This window comes from Adiantum capillus-veneris, chromosome 22, assembly GCF_014529385.1.
Source record: "Adiantum capillus-veneris isolate H3 chromosome 22, ASM1452938v2, whole genome shotgun sequence".
Taxonomy (NCBI): Eukaryota; Viridiplantae; Streptophyta; class Polypodiopsida; order Polypodiales; family Pteridaceae; genus Adiantum; species Adiantum capillus-veneris.
The window spans coordinates 16,642,892-16,660,109 of record NC_140952.1 but is presented as its reverse complement, the minus strand read 5'-3'; the positions used below and the strand labels follow the sequence as shown (position 1 = coordinate 16,660,109).

Sequence of the window (17,218 nt, the reverse complement as noted above, 5' to 3'; positions counted from 1 at the left end):
ACACAATGTCTTCATCTCCTATATTGTCTAAATACTATAATGTGAAAGCTTTTATGAGCTTGTTATACAATCTAAGTCGGCAAGCTTGAAAATGGTAATACCATTTCCGAGCTACCTCTTTTAAAGTCTATGGAAAGTACTCCCCCCATTCATCTTCATCTATATCCTTAATTTCTACATATTTCTCTAAAGCTTGTATATGAACATTAAGATCATCCTTCTTTCCACCAGAGCAATGGGAAGGAAATTTTTAGATTACTCGATTTTTAAGTAGGGTAACTAGTTTTGACTCTGTGAACCAACTTCTTCTCTTTGTATCTTCTTTTGCTATAATGAACAGTATAAGTATCCTAGTCATTGTGTGTCTTGGTTTGAGAGATTGTATCCTTTTGTCAGGACAAGGGTAGGACCAGTCACAACCAAGGGCCAGGATGGACATGCAATCAATGGGGTCCCTATATTTAGCAGGCCAAGGGTCTATATAGGGCATGGTTGGGTGGAGATTAGCATGTTCAGTCCCCATGCCCTTTCAATGGTATCAGACCTTAGGGAAGGAGGTGAGAGCTATGGAGGAAGGGGAAGGACTCTCTCTCTTTTGCCTCTCTCCCTCTCTCTTGATCGTAGCATGAGGCAGGGTTCTCCCTCTCTCGCATGTTCTCTCTCTCTCTCTCTCTCTCTCTCTCTCTCTCTCTCTCTCTCTCGCTCTCTCTCTCTCTCTCTCTCTCTCTCTCTCTCTCTCTCTCTCTCTCTCTCTCTCTCTCTCTCTCTCTCTCTCTCTCTCTCTCTCTCTCTCTCTCTTTCATGAGAGTTTCCATGGCGGGCTCAAGAGGCCGATCCAGGCCATGGGTAGGAGCCCTTAGCAGTCGAGGGCAGGAACGACGAGCATGCAGGGCTGCGGGAAGCACCGCTTGCACACACACAGTGGGCAAAATTGCCCAGTGGGAAAACAGCCCTAGCTAGTCTTGAGGGAGTCGCCATGGCAGCGCCAGAACATCTCATCAAGGGCTCACCCGCAACGGAGACCCATGGAGGCTGACATCACCGTCTTCTCTCTCCTCGTCGCGACAGCTCTATGCAACGACATGTCTAGGTAAAACTTGCACGTTAAAATTTATTTTTAGTTTTTGGAATCCAGGGTTGGGTGCCCTATTTTTTGGGCACCCACTCTTGCTAAGGGCTGCATCCCATGCTATGCATGCAAGGCCGCACCCCATGGATGAGCAACCAAACAACCGTGCTTGTTGCATGACATCATGCAGGCCAAGGGCCACCGTCTTGGGCTCTCAGATTTTCTGCAAAAAGCTGAGAATGCATCCACGTCAGCATGCTACACTTGTTGGTGGCGTCTCATCAAGTGCGGGCACATCACATCTAGTATGAAACATCCGAGCGAGTAGCAGACATGGTTCCGTGTTGTTATCCCAGGTATGGTAGCGGACATAGTTCTCTACTACGGTGCTCACAAGTATCACCAAAGGATCACCGATTAACAAAGGCATTGGCCAAGTCACGCCGGGAAATCCATGGTGGTCGACCAACATGTTAATCAAGCATGTTGCTCGTTTGGCTCATGGATGGAACGCTGTTCTGCAAAGCTCAATTGCTGATCGGCATGGCCGATTTCAAGACGACGGGTTTTGGTTCTCACGTTTGAGGCCATCACTCTGCATGCAAGGCATGCTAGCAAGGTGGAATGACCTCCACCACTTCATGGATTACGCTTCCGCTATCACACTCGCAAATCTATCAAGGATAGAATCAGTGATGGATTGTTTAACATGATTGTTGGTTGTTATTAACACACAACAACACTAAAAGGAAACCTAAATTTAGGACTTATTTCATGGGCAAAGTGCCAATGCTAAGTCGTCCTCATAAAATCACGACCTCTGCAAGGTAGGTGGATCGGAATGAGTTTTGTGTTTTTCTATTATCTCTCTCGACGAGAGAGTCATATCGGAAAACTGGAAAATGCTTATACGATAAGCTACAAGTTAGGCATAAGATGCGTAAGAGCACATATCTTGGGCACACACTCTAAAATCTTAAGGAAAGTTCCTCAGCCCAACATGCTCTTCTTTTCGTTCTCTATCTCTCTCTCTAAGGAAAGAATAAAAATCTTCTAAGAAACTTTTGATACATGTTTTGCTCGTGAGTCAGCTTGAGCCAAGGTGCTCTAACTCACAGCTAGCAGGTGGCTAAGATTCTACTCAAATTAGTCTTCATCAGTTTGTTGTGATTGAACACTATTTTGCACAAGGGCTATGAGCCAAACAGGCTAAGAGCCGTTGTCAGGCCAAGGGTAAGACCCAACTATTGGCATTCTTTGGGTGATTGTTTTCAAGATCTACCCAAGGTAGTACACATCGACGTTAATGGACAAGTAAGAGTCTTGTCATTACGGATGTTTAGGGTGTCATTTTTGCACTACATGTTTTCAGTGTGACACTCAAGTTGAGCTTTTGATAATCTTCAACTCACAGCAGAGCTGATCTCTACAAGAAAGTATAGATGTAGCAATCAGTTGCGACAGCATGGCTGTCCATAAGAGATTGGCAGTTCACTTTTGTGGGTCTCCTGCTCTCTCTATAGCACTACGGAGTGTCTATGGACATACTATTTTGGGGTAAGAGCCGGCGGGTGATTGCTACATCACCCCATAGGCATTAAGGATCAGAGTTTGATCTACATTGAGGATCATAGTTGATCTCTCCCAGTTATACTTTCAAGGAAATAATTCCGCAATCTACCACGCGGTAGCAGACGAACACACTTTTCAGGTTGATTCCAATAATTTTGGACACGGTTGACTATGTTGGTTACCGTTATCTGCTAGTTGAGCAGTTTCTACAAAGAGTCTTACCAAGGGGTTTGACTACGTAGATTGTAATCCAAGGGCTTGGATTGCAAAAGCAACACCCAGGGTTCCCAGTGCAATGTTGATTGTTTTTTTAGGTAGGGGACATGCTCCTCTCCATTTGAATACGGGTAAGTGAACATTACGTTCCTCTCCATTTGAATACGGGTAAGTGAACATTACGTTCAAATCTCCAGGTACGCATCTATTGATTTGGTGTTATTCCATTTTTAGTATGATTTTCTTGGTTTGTCAAGACATATAAGTACGCTTGAATGTTATAGAGCCATGCCAAGGGCATGTAGGCACAAAGTATTTTGGGCCAAGTGTCCAATCTATCTTTCTGCCTTATGCTGTTACGAACCTACTTGTAGGGTTCAATTTGGCACATGTTGTCACATGGGATACAACATGGTCTAGGAACTCAACGAGTTCGGTTTAGCCAGTGTGGAGCAATGAATGAGGGTCCCTCTCACTCTTGTCGCAGAGTGTTTAGAGTTACCTCCACACACAAGTACATCTTGTACTTGACGGATGTTTGTTTTTATACATCCTCACATGAGACATATTCCACATGTGGAGAATATGAGTCTCTCGACTGACATTGGCGCCATTATTTCAATTATGTGTCACGACAAAGTCCAACTAGGTGATGGTCAAATCTATTTTCTAGACCATTTTCAACACAATGTATCAGGAGCAATTTTAGTGGCCAAGAAACTGTCGGATACTTAGAATGACTTGTTCACGTACAAGTACTACTAAACAACATTACAGATGGTTGTTTATACATATAGCAAGACTCTAAGTTGTTAATGAAAAATTTTCATTGTTTGTACCTGGAAGTGATCCATGTTTCACCTTCTATTATGCTTCAGACGTTTTAGCAAGGCTGACACAAGATTTCAACTGAAAGTATTTAGTTTCTTTTCATACCTATTTACATGCCTTTTTTAATGTGTGCTAGGTGCATCATATTTTCCATAAGTATTGGCAAGGATCACCATGGATATACAGGTTCGGATCTGTTTTTTGCTAAATGCATGCACACTAGGTGTTATGGGCCCTAGTGTTTAGCAAAGGCTGATTTGGAACGGAATGCGTATTCATCCAGTTGTTGCTTATGAAGCATTCTTGCACTCTATGTGCAGTATCTCTATGAGATTACTTTTGGGGTGAGGGAACACACCTCAATATTGTTAGTTATCCAAGGGGATACACAGATTACAAAGTGTAATCTGGTGGTGAAGGATATGCAAAGTGTGTACATTAGCACCAAGCGATCCAATCAGTAAGCATTTATTGCTCTACTTAGAGGTTTCTTACTATAAGTTAAAGCATGTTTGCGACTAGGTATAGTCTCTTCATGTACAACTCAGGTTCTCAACCTGGAACACTCGTTAGGGTGGGGTTGTTTACTGATGATGAAATTTGGAAACAAGTCAAGGACTTAAACTTGGTTGATGAGTTATGTCAGCAAGTTACTTTCATGGAAAGTGACAAGAGGTACTCTTAATTTTTGGTACATCTTTGTTGTGATAAACTCATTTACCACGCTCATGAGTATTGTAAATGGAGTCTACACACTATGTTTGGATAGGAACCGGTATCATTAGATGTTACAAATGGACAACAATGTAGAAAACCAAGATGTTACTCTTGGTTTCATTGAACCTCCTCCTGAACTGGGTTCCGCTCAAATGAACCGTTGGATCCATGAGGGATGTTACAGTAGAAAACATTATTGTTCTTATGAAGATACCATCACTTGTGTTTTCGCCGACAAAAACGCTTCTCCAAGGGGGGAGTAATGTCAAGACAAGGGTAGGACGAGTCACTGCCAAGGGCCAGGATGGACATGCAGTCAAAGGGGTCCCTATATTTAGCAGGCCAAGGGTCTATATAGGGCATGGCTGGGTGGAGATTAGCATGTTCAGTCCCCATGCCCTTTCACCTTTGCTTTCTTTTTCACTAGCTTATGTCCTAAACTATGACTTACATTGCCCTTGCTTTCTTCCTTGTGTTTCTAGCGTTTTTGGGATCCATGAGTTTGATTCATTTATTCGGTATATTCAGCATGTCTTCTCCTAAAATGAGTCAAGTACTAGGAATCCCTCGATTTGTCAGTTGCGCCTAGCCCAGGGCCACATTCATCTCATTGTCAAGTTTACCATGCCTAGTAATTGATCTGCCAAGATCCATGAACATAATAGACAATGGGTTAAAAAACTACATACAATACATACATACGTATAGGCATACATACATATATACAAACTCCAATAACTACTATATATAAATCTATCATAGTAATTCTACTTTATGAGCTGCTAGAACAATATTACAATAAATTTGTTTCCTTCACAGTGTCAAAACAAAAAGTAAAAACATTGTTGGCAATATACTCCAAACTTCATAGTTAAATGTATGCTGTTTGATTTCATATTGCTATAGTTTCGATCCATTAGATAGTAGCAAAAGAGGCATCTCCGTACAAGATGTACAATATACACCAAAAAGTTTCTAATTGTTGCTTGGTCGTGATTTGCATCCCAACAAGACCTAAGTGTAGTAAAAATACTTAGCTGACTTTAATGCTCACACACGTGATTGTCAAATTGTGACATTGCTGCGTCTGCCACTAAGAGCCTGAAATAATTCGACTTTTGTGAGAGCTGCGTGGTGAATGAACTCGTGAGATGATGAATCCAATCCCAATATTTTCAAATACACGTAGTACAAGTGTTTACATGGCATGTATGTCAAGCGTTTGCTTTCTCTTTTTAGAAATCCCTCACACGTGCAACGAGGAAACTCGCTTAGAGTCACTGAGTAGTTGACACCTAATGCTCGCGAGCCTTCAGTACTTATGTAGAAAATATGAGACTCATTGCATAAAACAATGGCCTCACGAACCAATTGTGCAGACAAGGTTCCTCCTTTCTGAATGCTAACCTGGAACTCTTTAGTCAAATTTGTTCTCCACTTAACAAGCTTACCGTCTCTAAATTTTGGCCGAAAAGAACTAAGCGCTTGCAAAGAGCTCGATGTTGCATTTGCTGTAGTTGATCTGATTGCGCTTTTACCTGATTCAAGTGAAAATCCATTTTCCTCAAGGATTTGTATCTCTTGTGGTTGCAACAAAGTTCCCTCATCCACTGGCCACACTCCTGCTGGAGCAGGTCCAATCAAGCCAACAACATGGTCCTCATCAACCTCCCAAGAGTGTGTTGGGGATGAGTTACAAAACCAAATAAACCCACCCACAAGACCTCCAGGATACTTCCTTCGACCCCAAAATCAAGGTGCAGGTACTCCATCTTTGCTATTATCAATCCCTGCATTAATGTATGCTCCGCATCTTCCACTTTGCCCTGGTAATCGTCCAAAACAAGTCATTTTTTTTCCTGGTTCGGTTCTTCTGATAGCCCACACTGTCTTTGGAATCCTCCTCTCCACATATTCTCCTTTTCTCTCACCTTCTGGTTTATTTTTGTAACTATGACCCTCAGTAATAGTTACAAATTCTAGCCTATGACTATCCTCTTCAAGGATCTCTCTTGGATCAACCTGCAGTGGTCGCTTTGCACGCACACTCCGTTTACCCATTGCATAATGTTGCATCTCTGGAGACTGAATCCCCATTTCAACCATAGATGAATGAGGAAGGTCTGCTAGTTTTCTATTCAATGTCCGGCTTGCATTTTGACTACTGAATCTCTCTGCCATATCTTGTATTCCAGGGCCTGTTACAACATGAATACCTTTCAAGTATGCATTACACTTCACACTTTGCAAAATAGCCATCGACATGTCAAATCATGTGGCCTCATAAAGGGATATCTGGCTTTTAAAACCAACTCCAGCACGCATACTTGCATGTTTAGCCTCTGCTAGATTAGTAGTGGGCACAAAAACACCTGACTCATCTTGACTCACAAACCAAGATCCCCAGTGGAATGCTCTCACATCCCACCAAGCAAGCCAAGTTTCCAATTATGGTATCTCATCCTTGATTGCATGACCTACATGCCAAAATTTTCTAATTTCATTCTTGCAGTTGTCTGCAGCCACATCAGATGGTGCATTTCGCCACTTTCGACACAAGGATTTATGCTCCTCCTGAAATGAAGGACGGATACACTTACGTGTGTGGTGAACCATGCTCTGCTCCCAATGGAAAGTACAACTCCTGTCTTTTTCAGGTACCTTTTTTTTTGCCCCACCAAAGTAAACTGCACGCACTACAAGCCAATTGCATTTGCCTCATCTACCATGAATCCATGAAACTATGGTTTTTCAAAACCATTTTCATGAACCACAGAATTCAACATTTTCCAAAACTCAGTCTAAGCAAAGCGATCCTCGACCTTGAACTCACATGTGGCAATAGTCAAAAGAGAACGCACAGAAGGGTCATATACATGTGCAGACATTGTGGGCCAGCCAGAAACTCTATGTATGTGATCAAAATGAACCCACATTTCTTGCAAGTTTCCACCCATTCTATTAATCAAATCAAGTCCACTACTAGGTCCCCTAATTGACATTTTAAAAACATGTGGTTGATGTTTTTCACTTAACTGCCCTGGGAACAACACACTGTGTATGAAAGGGTAGCGGCAACGATTCTTCAAGTTTAACACAACTTCAAGTCCCGTTGCAATGATATTCTTCTCTCTTTTGGCATACTCTAAACATCTTCCTATCCTCCTTTTATTTGACAGAGGAGTGGCATACTCAAGAATGTCTGCAAGTTCATCCTCTCCAATCTCTGAGTTCTCCTCTTGATTGTCTTTCATTAGCATGTCCAAAATAAGATCTTGAGAACGGCACCCTCCAGTTGTTTTGGAGTAGTGAAAGGATTTAGCTTTGCACGTGCTGCAACCTTCTCCTCTATTTGTTTTTCAATGGCTCTGCTCACACCCTCTTCATAAGGGTGCTTATGATTACCCAGATGAATCACACATCTTGTAGTGTTGAAATGATCTCTAGGAACTCAATAGTAAATTATTGCATGACACAAATCCACACACTCAGGCATTTGTGAGCAGTGCTTGCAAACTATATTACCATGTTGAAGCCCTACAAGACCAACAGGACAACTTTTTTTCATTCTTCCTTTCCAGTGTGTTTCATTTTGATAATGTAGTCTCAAGTAGTGAGGACAATCAATATTGACGCACCGAAGGTGTCCAAGACAACGACTCAAGCGCACAACACCATCAAAAAAATCTGAGCTGCATGTGACGTACTCCATCCAAGAGTGACCATCGTACTTCTGCTCCATTCCATGCATTGTTGACTTCTCTTGACAAGGCGGGAGCTCAAATGCAATGTACCCATCGTAAACTTTGGGCAGTTCTTCAACTTTAACAATCTTTGTAGCACTTTGCATAGCCACATGCAAGCTACTATTTAAGGGTAGTTGTTTATTCATATCAATGACATTGTGAGTTTTTGGTGTTTCAGTAGGAATGAGCTCAACGGAAGTATGAGTCTCGTGTAGAGCAATATCAATAAAAATCTTATAGAATTGATGTATTTCTGCATCAAGAAGAAACCCTTCTTCACCAGTGGAGAGTAGAACAGTCTCAAACTTTAATTGTTCATGGCTGAGTGACAAAGGCACCCCTTCTAAGTCAAAATACTCCTCAAAAAGATTTAGCTTGATTTCCACAAACCTGCTCTGAAAATCAACACTTAATTTCTGTCTTGGAGAAGGACCATAGATGGTGATGAATGTACTCATGGTTGATATGGGCAGAAACAAGTAGAAATAGGATGATTGCAGAAACAGGCCAAAACCGGTAGGTGATAGGTGATTGCAGAAACAGGTAGGTGATTGCAGAAACAGGTTGGTGATATGTCAAAACGGGACGACAGTAAAAACAGTGCGTTGAACCAACTAAAGGGGAATTCTAGTGAAACCGTCATGAATGCACCTCTATTTTATGAATGATCACATAATTTTAAAAATTTGATGCACTAAATCTTGCCATCATAAAAATAATGCTAAACAAAAGAAGGCTATGGACTAGATATCTCTCTCTCTCTCTCTCTCTCTCTCTCTCTCTCTAGTTCTCCATCTCTCACTCTAGAAAAGGCAGTGTGCAAGTAATGTAGCTGCAAACTTACAACGCTGGCAGACAAAAAGCCCAATTGTCCTTGCTTGAAAAAGGAGGACTGCACTTTCATTTGTTTCAACTGTGGGCATCCAACCATGAAGTCTTTCCCTTCCAATAAATACCTCCCATTCCTTTCCTTGCGTCTCCATATTTCACATGATGTGTCTGGCTAAAAATATTTTTGACCTGTATACACCCCTATGAGATAACGATGCTTTCTTGTTTTGGCAACATCCCTGAAAAGGAATTGTTCGAGTTTTGGAAGGCAACCCAAATTGAACGCTTCCAGGTGGGGTTCAATAACCGTCAAATCTTGAAGTTGAGGCCATATATCCAGCCTCGTGATGCCTGTGTTCTGCAAGTGGAGAACCTGCAAGCCCCACTTCCAAAGATCGAGGATGTCTTATCAAGGAGCCAATCGCTCTCTTCATAAAGGCGGTTGTCTGATAGAAGAGCCAATCGCCCTGTCTAACGATGGGTTGCAAAAGATGCGGCACCTACAGTTCCCATGACTTGCTCAGCTTCAAAATACTCTCCTAGCATTGGAGGGATCCTTTACAGAATCATCCTCCAATGTAAAGGTGGTTATTCACTCAGAATCGCTCCCCTGTTCGACCTCGTTATTTGACTTGCAATCTTCATCAAGGTCATGTACATTGCAGTGTTCAAAATAGGGTATTGCTGCTAGTTAGAGGTTTTCGTATCATCTGTATCAGATTTTAGCTGACTAGCCTCAAGATTTTAGCTGACTGCAAGATTTTAGTGGCTTCTCGTCCATGTTTTTATTGATGGCTCAGAGTAGGATATTCTGTGTCAGATTTTAGTTGACTGGCCTCAAGATTTAAGCTGGCTTCACATAGCAGAATCATTTCATGATATCTTGAATCATTTCACATAGCAGAGTTACTTTCATCTACCTTTGCTTAATTATGCACGGGGCCTAATTCTGTAGAATCTAATGGACAATGAAATGATTTCCAACTCTACTGGTGTATGGCATGTTGACTAGCATCCTAAAGTTTTAGCATCTCAGTGGCATTCAATTGAAAGCCAAGTGTTGCCTGCAGAGCTGTTCATTTCTGTAATAATAAAAGTATAATAAAAGATATAATATATTAGATTATATTGGTGATCATGTCATATAATTTCTTTTTATTTGAAATGCAATATCTTGTTAACATATTAGTAGAAACTGCATGTATAAATGCCAGTATAAATGGCCTGCAAATTGTAAAAAAACACCCCGAAAGCAGGGCGCGTCGGCACTGCCTACTTTTAGGGTGTTTTTTTCAATTTGAGATGCTTTTTTTAACAAAGACTTTTTTACTTGTGTCTCTTTGCAGTCCTTCGGCTGTTGCTGGGGGTCATAAGCAATTGAGGAAAACCAGAGGTTCATCTCAACTTAATGTAGACTCAATGCAATAGGAGAGTCAAGATGACACTTCATTGCAAAATGATGTTGAGGAAGAGATTCAGAGCCAAAATTTGGATGCTTCAGGGGTTGTTCCACTTGATGAAAGGATTGCTCAACAAGAGGCAAGTATGATGATTGTCCCTTATGTTGTTAGGCCAGAGGTACAATCTGTAGAGCAATCCAATGAAGAGAACAAGATTTACATGGACATGGGAGAGGACATTCTTCAGAAAACAAGGATGTTCAACTGTCACCATTGTCCACCCATTCCTCTTTGTAGACTCATTCCTTATGCAAGGGTTAGGGGTCTTTGTGATGATCTTTCGGGCTTAAAAATAGCATTTGCTAGAGAGGGTTATGTGGTAGAGAAAGGAGCATTTATTGTGTCAATTTGGACAAGGGACAAAAAGTTTCAATTGTGGATGAAGCAATACAGAGAGATTGGGATCCTATTTGGCATGAAGTTAACAAAGAGTTTGAAGATGACCTCATTCTTAAACTAGAACTTCAGGAACTAATGGGTCACATGTTCTATGTTTGGGAAGGCAACCACCGTATAGTGGCATGGACATCTGCTATTAAAGAATGCTTCAAAGAAACAAAAGTGAAGCATTGTCGTGTGCTTTGTACTATTATTGATCCTACCAGGGTTAGTGAGATTTCCCTTCTTACAAGTTTACAGAGGATGAACTAGTGAGTCCCCTTCTTCCTCTTTTTAGTTATTATAGTTCTCAAGTTTATTTATGTTTATGTGAATTTATCTTGCTTATGAACATGTAGTTTGAATACACATGCCTCGGTGACCACAACCTTGAGGGATGAACTAGTAAATTGTGCAAATATTTGTTCTGCTGATCATGGGGAGTACCTCAAAGACCTACCTGAGAGAGATAGAATGTTGATTGCACGTATCAGAAAGAAGAGTACCAAAGGTGCTAAGCCCTGGTATCCTCTCACACATAGATATCTCGGAAAGCTAGTTTTTAATGTAAGTTTTATGTAGTATATATTTCTAACATGAATTTAGTATTCCTTAATGTAAGCTTGTCACAATGGATTTTACTCCTTCCCTTATTTTTCTAGGTGCAAATAAGTAAAGCATTAAACAAGAAGGTTGAAGATGCAAGACTGAAAATGTCAGATGAAGAGCTTCGATTGTTTGAAGAGAAGGAGAATGAGGAGTTGGCTTCAAGATATGGTGATAGGATTGGAAAGGTGAGTCTTTCTCAATGAACAACTGTGTGTGTATTTACTTTTCTTAGATAAATTATTGAATTCACTAAGTTAATTTTAGATCCTTAATATTGTCGATCCCAAGCATGGAGATACTTGGCGGTCAAAGGTATGGTCTCTCAAATGGGGGCCCGAAAGCTTTGCAACGCTTGAGAAATTGAATTTATTGGCTTTACGTGATGTTCAAATGGAGTCAAAAATCTTTTGGCTGACTTTGTTGGAGGAAAACAAAGCCACAAGATCTATGTATGGTCTTGCACGAGGGGGTCATCTTTATAGACAATGAGTTCCTAACAATTTTTTATGATCGTATACATTGCATGGTTTATAGGCTGACAAAAATAATACATGAAATTATTTTTTCTTCTTAAAGTTGGCTTAGAAGAGAAGCTGTGCTTGAGAAGATATACCATAAAGCTAAGGAGGTGCTGGTCGATTTTATGGATGTGCCAAGAGGGGTGATTGTCCCTCTTGATCTCTCTCTATTTGACTACTATGAAGAGGTGAAGATAGAGATGAGGATACATTTGTTTCCTCTTGAGGTTTGAGGAGAGCCAAAGGAGAAAAAGAGCAATGATAAACCTGTCAAGAAAGAGGATATGATATTGAAAGCCTCTATGAGGCTACTTTTTAGGTGAAGATGTGTGAATGAATCTACTTGATAGTTACTTTAATTTCATAACGAAGATAAAATCATGTTTTTGATAATTGTTTTATTGTCCATGGTAGGTACTTTGTTTGCTTGCAAGAAAAAGGTCATGTGCCAAGTATTCCAGTTAGGGCAAAGCAATGGCTTTTGACCCTAAATGAAGAGACTTGTATGTACCCACATGCTATGCATCAATGTACACAATGGGAGCTTGACAATTGTCCATGGTGGATAGATCTTGAAGGAGTTCATGTATTGAATAGAGAGAAGGAGCTCTATTCACAAATATCAACCATGGTTCCAAAAGAAGTGGACCAAAGAAAGAGTATGATAATTTGAAATTTTGTATAAGTGATGTTTTGAATCATGTATTATGTCTTGTAATTTGCCTTGTTTTTTTAAATGTAAATATGATTTGTTGGTATTCAATAATGTTTTGTTCTTTATTCTAATGTTGTGTAGATAAACAAAAAGAGAAGCATGTTGAGAAACAAAGGATTGATGTTGAAAGCCAAAAGTCCTTTGATATTTCTCATCATATGGAGGACTTGGAAATAGAGGATTGCACTCAAGGTTTGAATTCCAAGATCCACATCTATTTTGATTCTTTAGTAAATATTTTAATAGTGTTTATATACACATGCACTCACACACATACATACCTACTTACTTGTGTACGTATACATACATATATAAATGTCTCTGTATGCATGTAAGTACTTATATATTAGTCTATATGTGTATGTCTCTCAAGTATCCACGTGATGTCTTTGCATTTATGTGTGCGAGTGTGCACACATACACAAATACTCTCTCTCTCTCTCTCTCTCTCTCTCTCTCTCTCTCTCTCTCTCTCTCTCTCTCTCTCTCTATTCTCTTATCCGTTTGTGTTTTGAGGGAAAAACCTTATTGATATCATGCTCTTGTGATCCTGAAGGGAATTCTCTTAAAGGTCAAAAGAGGCTTTCCAAAAGGACTACACAGTTTATTTATCTTGCAACGCATTCTTTGGGATACACACCTCATGTTGAGAATCCCAAAAGCACTGTAGTGGTTGGTGATTACATCATCATTGGGAAGGATTTTGCGGGAGGAAGAAAAAATGATATCTTCTATAGTGTGCACGAGTTCATCAAGCAAAATAAGCATTCAGGGGTTAATTATACAAAGAGGGGAAAAGTTGTGGATTGGGCAGCTGACTTCATTTTCCTTGACTTGCCATTTGGAGGCACTCAAGGTGGTGACGGTCCTTGTCCCACCTGGGATTTTGTTTCTGAGGACCATGTGCACTATGGGATTGCTTTAGCAGCATCTACTTTGGCAGACTTGGGATGGTTATTGGTGATGGCCTCTATGGCAGGTATTTGTTAAAGTTAATAGTTGTTAACATTTATGTTTATTTTGGCTTCTACTTATTGAAACTTTTATACGATGGTGCAATTATATTATAGGCGATTCCACAATTGGGTGGATTGAGCGCTATGTTCGCGTTTATGATTTGGAGATAGTGAGACGAGTGGTTGTCATTCACCATTCTACATATGGATACAAGGAGATTGGTGGTATTCGCACAGATGTGAATATAGTGATGATTATATTACGTTCAAATGTTCAAAACTACATGTGTTTTTTAAATTAAGGTTTAATTGGATATTATTATCTTTTGTTGCTAGTGTTCTACGTCAATGCTTTTTATGGTTCGACGCCGAGCTACAGATCCTCTTATTTTCATTGTAGAGAGTACACCCCTCTTTGAGTCCTTCGGCATGCATCCTTTAGATACCCTCGCCTATCATTATCTTCCGGATGATTTGCGTGCTTTGGACCCCGTCGCGCAGTAGTGGCGTGGGGGACTAGAGAGGAGTCATACATTTTTAGCATGCTTTGTATACCTGTACTGTCGTCGAGGTGGTGTGTGCATTGAGATGGGATGTGGTACTGCACCTATTCTTAAGACATGCATGCACACTGGTAGAGTATGTGCATCTATCGATGTGGATACATTCTTGATGACCACGTATGTCGAGCCTCTCCTTTTGGCTTACATGCAACAGAGCAACCATGACGATGTTAGTAGGCCGCAGGCAGATGATGAGGTGGATCCACTTGCAGGTTTCAATCCATATGACTAGTGAGGCCCTTGTCTCTTGAGACTATTACTATTATGGACTTCTTCAAAGTGTGGTTTGTTTTTATGTGATGTTTGGTTTGTATTGCCATGTTTAATTATGCTCTTGTTTTGTCGCAGAGTGACATTTATGTAAAACTCATTGGTTTTGGAACATATTGCTTCGGTTATGTTATGTTCTTGGATGTTATGTTGTTCATATGTTAATCTTCTCCCTTTGTATGGATTTTTTTTTATAGAAATTTATTGCCAGCTCTAGGTAAATAGTAGTATTTCAATATATGCTTATGTGATGTTTGGCTTCTATTGCCATATTTGGATATGCATTTGTTTTATCATGGTTGGTGACAATATATGGAATACTCACAATTTAGGAAACACATTTTACATTGGAAATGTTATGTATTAGATGTTATATTTGAATATGTTAATTATTTTCCTTTGTATGGATTTCTTGATATGTATTAAGATCTCGTTTGTTCCTTCCATGCAAAGTCAATTGCGCGTGTATGCCGAAGCAATGGCAAAGAGCATGTGTAGAGACAAACGATTCGACATGGAACGGTAAGAGCGCCGCTCCATTCGAAACCTTTACATTGATGATGAATGTGAATCATTGTAAATTACTGTGACATTTTGTAAATGTGAATCATTGTAAATTACTGTGACATTTTGTTTCATTGATCGTACATGAAATCCTTATTTTCAACTATAATCTGTTATGTCTTTTTTATAACAAAAATTTAGTATCCAAGAGTCTTCCATTTAAATGTGTATTGTTATTGTTGCAATCTTGCATTCTCTATCTCTCACACACTCTCTCTCTAGACATGACATTAGGGTGTATATAAATAAACAATTGATTTAGGCATTCTGCTCGTATTGATCAATGCAGTATGTATCCTCTTGTAGGTAAAGTTCTCTATGTCCTTTTCAAGTAACAAAATCCATTCTTGTCAATATGTATTCGAGAACGGAATAGGAGCATGTATTGAAGTGACTCATACCACCTTGTCTAATAGGAGTACCCTTCCGCCAATACCTACTCGGAAACTAGGATCGCTCGGAAAACCTCGCTCGGAGAACGGTAACACTCGTATACTCACTAGCATTCTAAGTACGCTATTTAACACAAGGTTCATGCTAGTTAGCATTCTTAGTACGCTAGGTGTGCTAGTTAGCATAATGAGTATGCTAGTCAGCATGCCTAGTAATCTTACAAAGTATGTTGGTTAACACAATATGTATGCTAGTTAACACTCTTTATGCTAGTTAGCATACATAGTATGCTCACTAGCATGCTAATTATGTTGTTTAACACAAGGTTTATGTTAGTTTGCATTGCTAGGATGTTGGGTATATTGTTTAGCATAATGATTATGCTAGTTAGCTTGCTTAATAACCTAAATAGCATAAATAATAGGCTACTTAACACAATATGTATGCTCATTAACACCCTTTATGCTTGTTGGCATGCCTAGTATGCTCACTATCATGATTAGTAATAATATACCTAGCATACAAAGTATTCTAGTTAACACAATATGTATGTTTATTAGCACCATTTATGCTAGTTAACATACCTTGTATGCTAAGTAGCATGTTGCATATGCTATTTAACACAATGTTTATTTTAGTTAGCATTCCTAGTATGAAAACTAGCATGTTGAGTATGTCGTTTCATGTAATGAGTATGCTAGCTTTCTTTCCTAGTATGCTAGCTAGCATAATGGGTATGCTAGTTAGCACATTCTATGCTTGTTAGAATACCTTGTATGCTAATTACCATACTAGATATGATCAGTTGCATAACCAATATTCTAATCACCACACATATTATTCTTGTTAGTATTCAGGGTATGCTTATCAGGAAATATTCCATGCTAGCTAGCATACCTTCTATTCTTATTAGCACACATTCTATGTAGTTTATCATGCCTGACATGCTAAACTACACATTGATTATGCTTGTTAGCACAGCTAGTATGCTAGTCAACATCCTAGCTATGGTGATCAAAACATTGTCAGATGCTAGTTAGCATACCTAAGGAGCTAGTTAGCATATCTTATATGCTAGTTAGCACACCATGTATGCTAGTTATCACACATGCTATGCTATTTGCATATGCTTGTTGGTACACCGAGTATGCTAGTTAGCATACCTATTATGCTAATGAAAACACCATATATGGTAGTCAACACACCCTTTTACATGCATGTTAGGATGTTGAATATGCTATTAAATACTCCGATTTGTTTTCATGAACATTTTGGATGTCATATGTAACACTTTGTATATTCCTATTTAGATTCATTTATCCTAGTAAACGTACTCATCAAATCTAGATATTGCAAGTTGATCTCTTTCACACATTCAAAGAAAAACATCGAGATTGCAAGATTGGCATGAAAATGTTTGAGATGTTGAAGCCATTATTTTGCAGGTGGATAGATACACATGCTATTACAAATACCATGTACACATGTCCTTTTTAAAGGACACATTGAACCACATGCACTCTCATGCCCTTGGGCTCCATGATGTGGATTGTGACTTTCCATGCATTATTTGTGCGATAAGTGAGAACATTAGCACTTGGGTTTCTTGGCTTCACATTACACATTCAAAGGTGTTGCACAAATATGGGAGTCTGTTCTCTATCCAAAGCTAGCAGATGAAGTTTTCCATAGAAGAGAATGTCATATGGAAGACAATAAGATATGTGGAGTCAAGATGCTAGAATTATGTTGCTTGGAAACAAGAAAGTTAGGTAACAGTATTACTATGAAAGTATTTGCATATGTAGAA

At 39.6% G+C, this 17,218-nt stretch overlaps 1 pseudogene; it reads left to right on the top strand.

Moving 5' to 3' along the window:
- The first annotated feature begins 10,401 nt into the window (after positions 1-10,401).
- LOC147428964 (uncharacterized) lies at positions 10,402-15,041 on the top strand (annotated as a pseudogene).
- Positions 15,042-17,218: the final 2,177 nt, after the last annotated feature.